The sequence below is a fragment of the Galleria mellonella genome, unplaced genomic scaffold (genome assembly GCF_026898425.1).
Source record: "Galleria mellonella isolate WM207_F2 unplaced genomic scaffold, CSIRO_AGI_GalMel_v1 utg32, whole genome shotgun sequence".
In the NCBI taxonomy this organism is placed as follows: Eukaryota; Metazoa; Arthropoda; class Insecta; order Lepidoptera; family Pyralidae; genus Galleria; species Galleria mellonella.
Genome location: NW_026442075.1, coordinates 2,782,288 through 2,797,989, shown reverse-complemented (window position 1 = coordinate 2,797,989; position 15,702 = coordinate 2,782,288).

The window sequence follows — 15,702 nt, the reverse complement described above, 5'->3', positions numbered from 1 at the left end:
GCCCAGCGATATAGTAAGCTTGATTGAGCACAGATCCGTGCTCAGTAGCAGCAATGGGACATTAGTGGGTTTGTTAAGCAATGATAAAGCTATTTATGTCAATCATTTATTCGCTTCTCGCTCTCACTTTGGCCAAAGAGTAACCATGTCCATTTTGTTCTAAGTATTTGTGTAGGTCCACTGTACGCACCTGCTGCTTCTTTGTGTTGTAGGAATGGAGCAAATGTTGGTGTCCTAAACAAACTTGGATTTGGCTAGTGCTGGGTCGATGGCCAACAATGCGCTCTGAAGGGACTATGAATGTACGAGTATAAGGTCAAACTTATCGTACTGTGTATTTTGTTTACGCGAATAACATTTAACCCTTGTATACTTAAGATATTGTAATAAAACATATGCTTATGATTGTATTATAAGGCGAGGAAGTCAATACATTTTTATAGGTAAGTAATATTCATCCTAAAAGCCTTAACCACATAATCATAATAATCTTATCGACCATTTTGACCATGGCAGCTACTTTGATTTCTGGTCGGGTTGGTGTATACATAGACCAGTCAAATGAGGTCAGTTTCCTGAACTGATGAATTACTGTCTTCGAAACTCATCGCCATTCAAACTTTTGTACTGATAAATATTTCCACTGAGATGTCTTAATGCTGCGTTTTCTCATACAAATATTATTTCTAAATATCTTCAAATTTGAGTAATTTTTTATTTTCGTCATAATATGAGATGCACTACTGAACTTAAAGACGTAATAAATTTGTCATAATGTTATCGAAATTGACTCGTTGCAAGGCTTCGGTATTACATACTGGATCGAACCATCTGAGCTTCATGGTGATACGAAGGCATTTAAGGTGGAATTGATCCAGAGTATTTATGTGGTTCTGGGAAAATTATTTCGTTTCACTGATAGAAAACTGAAAAGATTCATATAATTTAAATGTCACTCTATAGTCTAGTAATTTGACATCACTGCTGCATTTCGCACAAAGAAAGTGTCTTCTTGAATAAGCATTTTTAAAAAATAACTGAAAATTACATCGTTTTAAAATTCAGCTACATTTTACTGCAGAATAGGTAGAAAAATTAATTCAAGACAAAGGCTTGATATTGGTGTTGCATCTACTTCGTGTCGCGATGGCTAGACCCCATAAAATATAAGTAATTCAATATCTAAAATCCATTATCACCTGGTAATTTAGGATATTTTTTCTTAGTGGACATATTATTTTAGGAAATAAAAAATGACTATGAGAAAATTCATAGGTACTTTTAATTGATGTAATTCAATGAATATAGATGAACTAATGCAGTTCAGTATGATTATTTATTCTATACAAACAATGCTAGTCATCTTTAAACATTTAATTAAGATTGCATACTCAGCAATTAATAAATTGCAATTTATTTTACATGTAAGAGCTCTGCATGGCGTATAAAACGTTGAATTCGCTCGCTTGGAAATTGTTCAACTGCAAAATAATTATTAGTGTATAATTTTCATATTTTAATAATATTTTTATAGTTGTATTTGTTCCTACTATATATTTTTTTAAATGTTTTAATGTAATCACGTCGGGCTACCTACTTGTACTCCAAATTGTGGTTCTTCTCTCGCCAAGTCGCATGTTTTATAAAATGACGCCTACCTATATACTTGTATTTCTTGTAAACATCAATCTCGTCTCAAAGAAAATTCGATTACAACACGACACGCAGACCCCTTAATAAAATTTAAATAGGCACGCATCCGTCTTTTTCACTAACTTCAAAAAAATATTTACGATTGCGACTGTATTTTTTTTTTGTATATATGATTTGTATCATTTGCTCTGTTTTTAATTTTTTCGTTTTTTTCCACATAATCGCACCAATGCAAGATATTCAATTTAAATAAACCATAATATGTTCTCACTTATCACAAAAAGTTAAACTACTGAAAGATAGGTGTTCAACACATGATTAGACGTTCTACTATAAATGTGTGTTTAACATCTGTTTATGTAAAAACAATAATTTGTTTTATTAAAAGTAAAAGGTATTTAAAGTAATATATTTTATTATAATACTCTATAGATTTTGGTACATAAAATTACAAAATAATTTTATTACACTGGCTAAACTAATTAATAATTTACTATTTTTTTATTATTTTTTAAAAATTATGTAATAAAGTGTAAATAATAAACAATATTTAACCAATTAGACATAGTTTTGCTAAATAATAAATAGAGTATAAAGTATTTGTTTTTGTAGTCGAAGTCTTTTGCGTTATTTTAAACACTTTTAGTGGTAGTTGGGGGGAAAAGAAATTGTTAGTAATGGAGACTAAGAATCCCATTGCTAGCAATATACCTAACCAGGTGTCGACCTCCTCGCGGTTCCCCCTGGAAACTATCATGATTAAGTCCTGATGAATTAATCATGATGAGCTAACTGGCCTGTTTTCATCCTCATCGATCACCCTTCACTGGTGCCCCGTCAGCGTATTCCATTAGCGCAGGCGGGGTTACCACTCCGTTTTCATCCAAAAAAAAAACACTTTTAGTGGTTTTGTCCCCTATCTGGCTGTCAGTTTGACAGCAAAACAGCGTTGTTAGAATACGGGAATTCCGCTAAAGCCCTTCGAATACAGATCTCAGAAATGATCACAAAACAACAGAAAGGGGTCGAACCACCCTAACGAATAAGATCTCTTTTACTGAGCATCCTTTATTCAACAAGTACAAGCTTGCGGTTGTCACCTGACAAGTTCTCTTAGACATGTCTTTCATAATTTTCTTTATTCCTTTATTCCGCTCCTTAGATATCATCTTTTATCTATTTACGGAATTAAAAGCAGTGACAGGACTGGTCTTATAAAAGTATTCACAGAAAACGCTGCGTTCTTTGTACGTCAAAAAAATAAGATGAATAAATATTGTCGTGATTGCAATCATTGATAAGATAGTCAAAAATTTGTTGACTGTATACGAATCGACTTTTGTGGCAAAAGTTTGTATTGAGATACTATTTATATTATTTTTTGTTTTTATATTCTTTATATTTTATTTTTATTTTTATATCCAATAATTAGTTGTGCTTCAGTACCGCTAGATGGCATTATAAATAAATTATAAAAATAATGTAGGTAGAGAATGCTAGTAGGTACCAAAGTTTATCTTTTATTTACTTATTTATGACAAACAATTGACAACTTATTATTTATTAGTATTATGATAATTTGTTGTGTAAGTCCCAATGTTGAATAGGCCATTCCTTCCTTTCGTGGGTGTCGTAAACAGCGACTAAGGGAGTTAGTGGTGGAGAGATGGGGAGTTTAAAAAGGACGCTGCTGCGTCTCTTTTCAAATATCACCAAAAGTCAAACTGCAGTTGTTAACCCGCTTGCCAAGCATGGCAACTATTGGCAAAACCAACCTTATTGGGGAGTTCAGTATTGGACAGTTGACGGCTGATACAAAAACAATGATAATTTGGGTACATTATTAGTATTTTGGATTGTGCGTGATTTATACTTATATTCAAGAGTTTTAAATTCAACAACTGTGTCTCCAACACAAGAAGACGTTGGAGATACAGTTCATGTACAGAAAGAAGAACAATACAGAATAATTACAGATTATAATAAAAAGTAGAAAATTTACTTTATAAATTTGTGTAAAAACTACGGAAGAATCGAAATTAAACTAACAACATTAGCTTTATTATGCCAGTTCTATATAATTAATAATACTAGATATGATACGATCGCTTCATCCATCATATAAATGGACTACACTGTCACAATTCAATAGATGGCATGCTGCTATTAATTTTAATTATAGTGACGATGTAGTGACAAAGTGGTTTAATTTTATACCACTGTAATTTAATGATGTTAAATGACTAGCTATAGTTTATAGTGTGATTATTTTGTGATGTTTCTTTGCTTTTATATACTTAATAGCTTTTACCCGCAACTTCGTTTGTATAACCAGAATATGCTTACTGACCAGCATAAAAAAGTAGCCTATGTTTTTCTCCATCCCATATATAAGTATACCAATTTCAAAGTTATTGGTTGATGCATTAAGGCACTATAAGTTAACAAACACACTTTTACACTGAACTAACTAATTTATAAAAGCTCACGTTGAGTATGAAAATGAGTATATCGATACTCATATGTTATATCAGTTAAAGTTTTAAGTGGACAAATAGAAACGAGAAAAGCCGGTTTCTCAACAACTATTCGTATTCATATTTTTAAACGATTCTTTGATAGTTTCCCGGAATCAGTTTTTCCCCCAATTCCGCAGGAATTTTCATATTTTTTATTTTAAATAGATTTTTTTTTATACGACCCAGATTGGCAAACAAGCTGACGGTCCACCTGATGGAAAGTGGTAACCGTCGCCTATAGACATGAGCAGTACCATGGACATAACAGAGTATACCTACTGTTTCGCCCATGATACCCCCCATGCGTTGTCATTCCTGAGGACTCAGGTATTATTCCTCTGTATCCAGTAAATTCACGCCATATTCCACACTTCAAACTGAAACACAGCCATGCAAACACAACTGCTTCACAGATAAAACACGAATGGGACAGAGGTACCCAAGCAATCGACTTTTGTACAAAGTATCCCTCTGGTAGATACACATGTATGCTTTTAATATTATTCTGGTATTTATATTTTATAATATCAATTTATTTATTTATTTTATAGTCTCAATTTGTGATTTTTTGTTAAATACGTATAGTTATATAGAGTGCAGCAACACGTAATGAGAGAAAAAGCCAAAGAAAATTGGTATTATCTAGTGTTTCCATTAACAAGAACACAGTTATGTCTTTACATGGACTTGAAGGTGTAGTTGAAAATGTTTTCCGAATTAACACTTCAGCAAAGCAGTAAATTCGCCTTCTCCTATTGTGTTCTTAGGTACTGAAAGCGCAAAAGTTGTTAAGTTTAAAATGAAACTCGACTTTATTACTTGGAATTTAGTTATACATAAAACTAAATGGAATCTATTGTGTAGTCACAACTGAGAGGTATTCATGACCCCTATATTACTTCGTAGTTGGCTTATTATTTTGATAAATTTACAAAAATAAATATATTAATCATATATTAAATAAGTATAGCTCAAATTTTGGGAACGGGAATAACCTTTAACTTAACGAACACTCGGGTTATAGAATGAGCTCCCTACCGAGGTTTTCCTAAGAGACTATAGCATGGGGTTCTGCAAAAGGGGAGTAAAGAGGTTTATTCAGGGTCGGCAACGTGCGCGTAATACCTCTATATTGCAGGCGTTCACAGGCTATGGTAAACGCTTATCGTCAGGTGGGCCGTATGCTTGTATGCCACCTCAGTGGTATAAAAAAAAACCTAAAAAAGTATGACTCAATTTTTCTTGCAAAACAACGTTGTTAGCTCAGCTTATAAAATAAAAATTTCTAAATAAAGCTAAGCTACACCTATCTATCCGAAGCATATATGCAAAAAACATAAAATATGTAATTTTATATCTGTACAGAAGTTTTTTTTTATACAAATGGAAATTGGAATGGCAAACAAGTTGTCGGCTAACTTGATGAAAAATGGCAACCGTCGCTTATAGTTCCACTATATTATCCACTGTTACTATGTATGTTACAGTTTCTATGAAAATAGAAAAAAACTTCGAGTTGGTAACAATCCGTTTGCGACTCGTTCTCCCTATATTAAGTGACTGTGTCAAACTCGATTGTTTCGGGTATAATTTGGTTTACAAATAATTAAATTTTAAAACTTTATTAAAAGAAAGCATTTTTCCCCTATATATTCGTACTACTACAGAAATTTATAAATGCCAAAAGTAAAATATGCTATCGATTTTATGAAAGTGGAACAAAATTACCTTTAATAACAATGCTTCCACTTTGTGCTCCATCATACTAAGTAACTAATGAACTAAACTGTTTCAGGTATTTTTTGTCAATATTAATAATTACAAATTGAAAATTAATTATAAAAATATATTTATGTTCTATAGAAATTAAGTTCTATAAAGAAATATAACTGATTAAAATAAAATACGCCATCAACAGCAACAGCATATTTTATGCTACCGTTTTTATAAAGGTGGAAAAAATTTGGAATTAGTAACAGTGTTCTCGCTACTCGCTTTCTTGTATCAAATAATTATGTCAAACTCGGTTGTTTTAAGTTTTATTTTATTAATATTTAATTATAAAAAGTGTACTTACCTTGTATAAAATACAAATCTAAAGTAAAATATGCCATCATTTTTATGAAAGCGGAAAAAACTTTAATTGGCGTTAGTAACAATGCTTCTGCTACTTGTAGCGTTTGTTTTTGGTTTGAGAGAATAAGCTTCCTCGTACTAGATCACTAAACAATACTCTTTTATGTCAGGTTTTGTTTTGTTAAAATATAATTAAGTTTTAAAATGAATTAATAGTGTTTTTGCCCTATACATTTATTATAGAGCTTTATAACTGACTAAAGTAAAATATTTTCTCATTTTTATAGCAAAAATTTATATTTTCTTCAACTAATGACTACGTGATATTTTAGGTATATATTGGCCCGAAATAATATTTGACAAAGATCTGTTAGAACACTATCTGCAAACTCCAATTGAGCATCAGATAAAGCGTAGCAAATGGAAGTGGATTGGCCATACACTCCAAAGGGATTTAGATCACATTTCAAAGCAGGCACTCAATTATAGTCCTCAAGGGAAACGAAAACGTTTCTGCCCCAAATAAATCTGGCAACGCAAGGGTCTGGCAGAAGGAAACAGCATCAGTAAGACATGGAGTGATCTAAAGGGTATAGTGCAAGATCAATATTAATAGAAGATCAATGCGGATGCCCTGTCTACCTCATCTAAGAGATGCAGAAAATTAGATAAGTAAAGTAAAACATATCTTCATTTTTATAAAAGTGGAATAAACTTGGCATCAGTAACAATGTTACTTGTGCTCTGATACTAAACAACTAGACGGAATTAAATTATTTCAGGTTTTTATTCTATTAACAATTATTAAATAAAAAACATTTAATTACAAAACTGTGCCTTATACATTAAATCTACTGTAGTATCTAAAATAAAAAGAAACTACCATTTTTGCGAAAGTGGAACAAACTTGGCGTTAGTAACAGTACTTTCCCTACTCGTTCTCTCGTACCAAGTGACTGTGCCAAACTCGTGCAAACTGTAGAGCCCTTGCCGTTGTAGGTCGACGGTGTTTACACTAATTGCTGCGACCCTCCCACCGTTCACCGCTGTCTGAGATCGCATGCATAACTTGATTTAGATTTAGAGTGCTGTGTAGCTCGCGTATAGAGAACGTAGGCACAATTTGTAAGATACTTTGTTATAGACTTTATCCGCGACTTCGAGTGAATGAGATATGTTGATTGATGAGGATAAAACAACTTATGTCCTCTTCCATCCAAATTAATTTGAGTGCGAAATTTCGATAATTAGTGATAAAATTCAATATCACATTGATCTATTTTTATTTGATTTTTATCTTTAATTATTTAATTAAACTTGCAACTTTTATCTGTTCCGATTTTTATATATATATATATATATATATATATATATATATATATATATATATATATATATATATATATATATATATATATATATATATATATATATATATATATATATATATATATATATATATATATATATATTCATAGAAACTTCAACAAACATCAAAATAATTATCTAAACTTCTAACTCCATACGAAGATGAATCAGAATATACCTATATATCTAAATTGATGGAAAAAAAAATAGTGTGAATATTGTATTCTTTTTATTACCAATAATAGCTATATGTATTCAAAAAGAGGATATCCGCAGCAGAACCAAACTGACTATAACCCGAAAGATAAGCAAGCTGAAGGGGCAATGGGCTAGTTACATCGCTCTAAGAACCAACAACCGATGGAGGAGAAAAGTTCTTGAGTGGCTACTCCATATAGGTAGTCGTGGATACAGTTGACTTAAGATCGTTCCTTATGACAATCTATGGAGGAAGTCTATGTTCAGCAATGGACAGTAAACGGCTGATATGATGAAGATGGCAAATTTTATGATAAGTCATTGACCTGTTATAATCTATAGTGTTTAAGATTTTCTTCGGTTTTAATGAAAAAGTATAGGAGCTAATATTTATCTATAGATATATAGATAGATACTCTTTATTGTTTCCTTCAAAACGTTGTAATATCTGTAGTACCTTTTACTTTATATTTATTTAATATAAATTAATACATTTACAACTATAATCCATCGTGTACTCTTGAGATATGTATCCGTTAGTATACACTCAAAATGCCCACATTTACCCAAACATATTAGAATACAATATGGCAGGGGTGAGCCTACCGCCGTCATTCGGATTAACTTCATTTATTAAGGGCATTATCTTTCACCTATTTCATATTAATTTCCTATAATACCAGAATAAATATAACAATGTATAATAATATAATTTTGTTACTTGCTCCATAGTGAGATGAAAACGTCCGTAGATGTTATGTCTGTTGTGCCTTTTATTATTGTTAGGTTATTTTATTATTACATTATTCAAATAAATATATTATATCTAGTTAAATAAATAGAAAATAGTTGGAAGACATTAAAAGTTTATCTTCGATTAAGAATCAATATAAAAAGCAAGCAAGACTTTGAAATTCCCTCCCAAGTGATACGACGCAGACCGTTTATGCTTGCCATCAAAGGTCAAACAAAAAGATTTTACAGTTGAAAGTTATTTATATATATAATAGTTATTCCACGTTTATATACATTTATCTACACTCTGTTACTAACTAAATATATAGCTGCTAATAATATAATTTATTATTAATCTTTTTTTTTATACAACTTAGAATGGCAAACAAGGTGACGGCCCACCTGATGGAAAGTGGTAACCGTCGCCTATAGACATGAGCAGTACCATGGACATAACAGAGTATACTGTTTTATTTTTTATCATATTATTTTTGCATCATATGTGTTATGCTTTATATACAAACCCAATAGACACTTTCTCCTTTCGACGTCTCAAGGTTGAGTAAAATAAATCCCTTGTGTACATTTTTGTTATTACCTAATATCTATATTAGAAGTGAATGTCTAAGAACATATAAATAAATAAAATTAATAGTTAATTTTAAAATTACGCGTTATAGTAATGTAAACTACCAGTCCCATTGCTAGCAATATACCCTGTCAGGTCGACCTCTACGTGGTCTCCCCAGGAAACAGTCGTGCTGATTTCCAGGTGTGTTTATCACGATAGCCTAACTGACCTGCCTTTCCATTTTCACCTATCGATCACTGGTGCTCCGCCAGCGTATACCCTTAGCTCAGGCGTGGTTACAATTTCACTATCATCAATAAAAAAGATCACCAACTACATACCGAATTTTTATTGCTGATGTGAGGGTAGCCGTAGAAATTGCGCAGGCCGCTAGAAAAAAGTCCATTCGCTTCAGTCCTGTCGTGACCACGACGTGGTGCAACCATTTCGTAAATTTATCTGTAATCATAGACACCACGCCGGCATACACAGACCATCAGTGTATGCCGGCTGAAAACCCAGTGACCTGGAGGTCGTTGCCACCGGAGTAGAAGCCGGGGTAATGGGGTACGCCCCAAGGCCCCTACCTCGCCCGCCCACACATCATCCGGCGGGCAAGAGAAGACTGTGTTGTTGTTGTTCTGTAATCATGTCGTTTAAGTACTGATGAGATATATATATATATATATATATATATATATATATATATATATATATATATATATATATATATATATATATATATTCATTCTTACGGCTTTTTACTCGGACCTTCTAGAATCGATGAGCAAATACAAAACAATCTAACGAAGAACAAAAGATTTCGACTCGATTGAGCTCGACATCCACCAGAACTGACTTTATCCTTGTTTAATTTAATAGAAAATTAAGTCAGCGATGTCTTTCGTAACTAATTGACTTCAGAGCCGAAAACCCTCCGATTAAAGCCGTGGGACTTGCCCAATCCCTTCGCATTCATGTGATATCATGACCGTGCACGAATGTCCCGGGAAGGGTTAATCACTTATTATATTCAGCTTTTCGTCTAAACGTTCTTTCATTTCGGGATATCAGACTATTACAGAGAGAACTTTAAAATGGTAGGTTTGTAGCGTTGATATCAAATAATGACACTGAAGTTGTGACAGAAGATAGGGCGCATTCAATTTAATTGAATTTATAATTAAATGACTATATAATTATGCACTTATTTCTAATCAGTCAGTGAACTTGTCAGCATTCTTTTAAATCTAGGTTATTTTTCTTTAAAATATTATAAAAATAACAACGTCTAGACAGGTGTTTCATATTTACGGTAACTATTCAATTATTTCTCCACTCGTGTCTTGTCTTACAATATTTTTTTATAAGCAAATTTTTAAAAATTATATTTATTTTTTATTCGATACATATCGTCATCATTATCATCATACCAGCTTTTAACTGTCCACTGCTGAACACAAGCCTCCCCCTTGGGGAGTTTTGCCAGTAGTTGCTACCCGTGGCAGGCGGATTGGCAACTGCAGTCAGGCTTTAGAAATGTTTTAACAGGGAGGCTGCTGCCCATCCCCCGCCCTCCTTAGTCGGCTCTTACGACACACACGGGATAGGAAGGAGTGGCCTATTCTATGCCGGGATCACACGTTCAATACATATATACATAAGTAACGAGAAGTTAATGTATATTTTTGTCGTTTCCGACAATTGTTCCGACTTCATTCGGAACTCTTCTTCAAGGGGTGTTTAGTGCTTTGCGTCGTACAGTGCGAGGCGAGACTCTTTGACGCAAAGTGTCAAACACATCCTGAAGGAGACATCCGGGTGAGGGTGAACCAATTGTCGGAAACAGCAAAAACACAGAATTCATTAATTTCTCATTACTCATGTATAAATAAGTAGTTTTTTGCCCGCTACTTTGTATGCGTGGTTTCAAAAGCAGGAAAATCAATAATGTAAAACACTTTTATAAAGCGTGTCAAGATAAAACACACACCAAAAAATCTGGTGTAAGATTTTTAGTCAGGTTTGTTAGACCTTCAGAAAGATAACTGTGAAATCCGCATCTAATTTGGTGTAGTAGTTTTTGTGTGAAGTCGAAACAAATATACAGATAGATAGACTGACAGACAGGCAAAATTTCAAAAATTTTTGTTTCGACCACTATTGGTCTTGTTAAGATCTCTTGTATTAATACCACTCTTCCTCTCACTGTAAACATACACACATTCACATTGTTCATCTTCTCTCACACCACAAACAGAACGGTACAGATTTGAAAATTTTATTACAGTGTAATTTTCTAGTTAAATTTTTTTTCTTCATGTCTTTATTATGTTTATATTATAACTTAATATTGTTAATTCTGCATGTACAAATATTTTAGTACTTGTACGAGTATATTGGAAGGAACTGGCTTACAAGGCACAGGTTACCCTAATTTGTAAGCCAGAGCAAAAAATATGTAACAGCTCTGTATTTGTTAATAAAGGTTATATTTTTTTTAATTGTTAGAAAAATTATTATTATTATAATTTTTCATAAATATGTTCCACGCACAGACACCAACTAGTTACAATTGTATTATATTACTCGTCGTATATTCTAGACAGTATTAAAACTAATTTTGTATGGAAGACATGCTTTTTTTCATATTAGTGGCCAATTCTCAATGATATAATTGAAAGGAAGCAATTGACTGAACAATCAGTGTCTGTTATCATTATGCGTAGGAGTAAACGCCCGCTGTTCCTACTTCCATGACGATTACATTCCATGATTACATTCCATGTAAAAAAATATAAGATTTACAGAAATAATTATTTTAATTGAATAAAGAATGGACAAGTAACCCCGCCTATGCTAACGGTATACGCTGGCAGAGCACTAGTGAGGGATAAAAGGTAAGGATGAAAATGCAAGTCAGTTAACCAATCGTGATGAATTCATTTGGAATTAAGCACGAGGGCTTCCAGTAGGGGCCGCAAGGAGGTTGATCTAACAGGCTATAACAATAGAGTAATTAATTCCCATTACTAACAATCCCTTCCCCCACAGGCATCATTTCTCTTATCTCTATTGGGGACAACGTTAGCCTATGTTTAAATAAATCCAAAGGTGAATTCCATTAAAGTATAGCAGGATTAACGTCTTTTTGCTCTAGTGATTTGAATATTAAATCGAAATCCGGGTCGGGTAAATTGTGTATCGCTGTTTTCCAACACATAGGGGTTAAAAATTCACTTTATACGAATCATAATAGGATTCATTTTTTATAATCCCGCCAAGATTAATAGGCTTCTTTCGTTTTTAACTGGCAAGTATGGTTTCATCAGGGGCTGGGAGAGGACTTGTTTTATATTAAAAGATTAGTATAAAACAAGTTCTTTACCATTTGATGCAATAGTTTTTGTGTGAATTATGTTATTTCTTTTTTATACTACTGAGGTGGCAAACAAGCATACGGCTCACCTGATAGTAAGCGGTTACCGTAGCTTATGAACGTCTGCAATACCAGAGGTACTACGCGCGCGTTGCCGACCCTGAAGAAACCTCTTTACTCCCTTTTTGAAGAACTCCATGCTGTAGTCTCTTGGGAAAACCTCGGCGGGGAGCTCATTCCATAACCTGTACACATTCACTCCACACACAACCATATGTGTGTGGAGACAGATTAATTTTCTAAAAACTATTATTTTGGCGTGAAGTACAGACATTATTCAGTTATAGTTTTATTATATTAGTAACATACAAGTGACTAAATTTGAAACTTTCCGCGTACCTTTATAAAAGAAATTAAACTGTTTAAGAAAGTCACATCCCTATAAATTTTGTAATACCCTCCAATCGCGTTATATTCTACCGATCCCTTTAACTTGAGACGAACAGAAAAAATGGTCGGCCCCAGTATAATGTCTCCCGCGAAATACTGTACAAGTTGCTGTTTTTGTGCCTGTCTACGTTCAAGAACCTACTTACTGTGTAGAGAACTCCTGAATCCCCTGGACATTCCCTATTGATCGCTCCTAAATATCGTGAGTGATTACTTACCTGATATATATAGTATGGATTTTCCAGTATACCAAAATAGATCGGCTCCATTGTGATATTCACGTGGTGTAGCTTTCTGAAACCTGACCGTGTACCACTTACGCTAAATATGCAGTCAAAGTGAGTCCGTACCATTTTAGGACATACAAACTTCTTTAATGGGACCTAGAACCTGGACCCAGCCTAGGTCTCATATTTCTACTTTCGTTTCCACGTGTGCTAACTCTTTAAATTAGCCACTTTCTTTAACATAATTATGAGTATATGTTACTACAAATCTTAAATGCACAGAGTAACATGCCAAACAGAAATATCACAAATAAAGGACAGTATGCACTTGCCACAGTTTAAAATTATAAATAAGAAGACGCTTAATAACAGTTAAATTACATTAATATTATATCTTAAAATATAAATGAAATTAAATTAAATGAAATTTATTTACCAGAAACATTGTAGATAAGATGTTGCATTTGTCAAATTTATAAGATGTACATTATGTTTTGCCACATTAAATGACATGCAAATTTTAATCATTTAATTTACATTATCAACATCATCATCATCATCTCAGCAGTCATTATCCGTCCACTGCTGAACATAGACATCCACCATACACTGTCATAAGAAACGGTGCTGAGCTATTTGCATGAATGAATTTACATATACTTGTTTAATTTTTAACTATTTATTACATTGTTTAATTTTAGTAAAAATACGAAAATCACTTCTTGTATTAAGTACATTTTTTGGATCTTGCATTATGAGTAGTCAACAAAGCTATTATAAAATAAATAAGAGTGATAGGAGATCAAAATTAATATTTGTTCCTTATATTCAGTGTATTGTTTTTTAGTTCAAACTTTCAAACAAGAATACTCAATTCGGTCATTTCGAGGCGTTTATATCGTCGTCGAAAATTTCACGGTAAGTATCACTAGTTTAATTCAAGTTTAGCCTATTTCGAGTACAAGTTTTTAACGAAACAATCTTGCCGAACTAAGTTCGCGTATTGGGAGCGGCTTTGTTAACTCCGGTACGGGATATGGTTGGAAATGTTTCTAAGAACGGTAAAGTTTCTTTTCATTACAAGTTCCCACGCTTCCCAGTTGTGGCACTTTCGTATCGATTGCCACTGACTTACAACTTGCAATTGTGAATAAATTGTATCAATACAATTTGAATTCTGTTAAAGTTGTAAATGAGAAAGTTTGCTGGGAACTTTGGATATTTCTTGAAAACCACGGTAATGAGCTTATTTCAACACCTATACACACCGTTTAGGTTCTATGGCGTGAAGTGGCTCTGTCGATGGTGAGTTAATTCCATTTAATTCCTAAAATGGTAAACGAATCTCTCCTTTCCCATTGGATTTACAACATATTCTAATTAAATATACATCATCCAAGCTCTCTAAAAAAAGAAATTAATTAGTTGTTTTAATAAAAAATGAATAAACTTTAATAGTAAAAAAACTTAGCACTCAATATATATTACGAATTCATTTAAGTTACTATTAATAAAATAGTTGATTCGTCCCATTTCAAACGACTTCAAAAGAAGGTTACAGATAGAAAAAAATACAACCGAATAGGTTGTATTTCTTATGTTTGTTGCCTCATAATTCCGTTAATTAGAAACCAATTTGGAAAATTATTTATGAAAAGCAGTATAATTGTTTAGTTTTTAAATCAGAATAATTGGTTTTGTCAAAATTAAAGTCGACTTTTTAGTGGAGTATAATATTAAATTATTTTCGGTTCATTCATCATCATCATTTAAGACATCCATCTAGCAGGGGGTCGTCCTACACTGCGTTTGCCCGTACGCGGTCGCCACTCAAGAACCTTTCTTCCTCATCGGTTGTCGGTTCTTTGAGCTATGTGACCAGCCCATTGCTCATCTTTGACTACCTTTTGACTAATTTTATTATAAGCAATATGTTTTTCAGCGGTATAACCGATTTGACGATATTTATACATATTTATTTGCATTTAAGTAAATACACATCTTAACAGAGATTTAAAAAGAGTAACTGCTGAGTTTTTTGAGGGTTTTTCTCAGCAAATATTTCGAATCCAGTAGTCAAATAACAAATAATGACGGTTAAGAAAAGCTTGTAAACAAGTCTATAATTTTTATTTTATAATTTAATAAGTAATTTAATAAAGATCATTTCTATTTTATTCCACAATATTATTAACTTAGTTATGTATTATATCTACACTTTTAATATGTGTGCGTAATTCTTTGTTCGTTGTTGTACTAAGTTAGTTTTTGTTATACTCCGGCCAAGTAATTTCCCCGACTAACCGCGTTACAAGATGAGATTGCTTCTCGTGTATGTAGTTTTTGAATAAGCCATAAAACTCTTTTCCATTACGCTTTTAGTATCCTTTGTATGGACAAACACCCAATCTATTTTTTCTAATAGAAATTTTTAGTACTTTTGTACTTATTTTGTAATAGAAATATTTTTTTTTTATTGGATAAAAAAATGTGTTTATCAAGTGGAAAGTGAAGTAGATAGGCTAT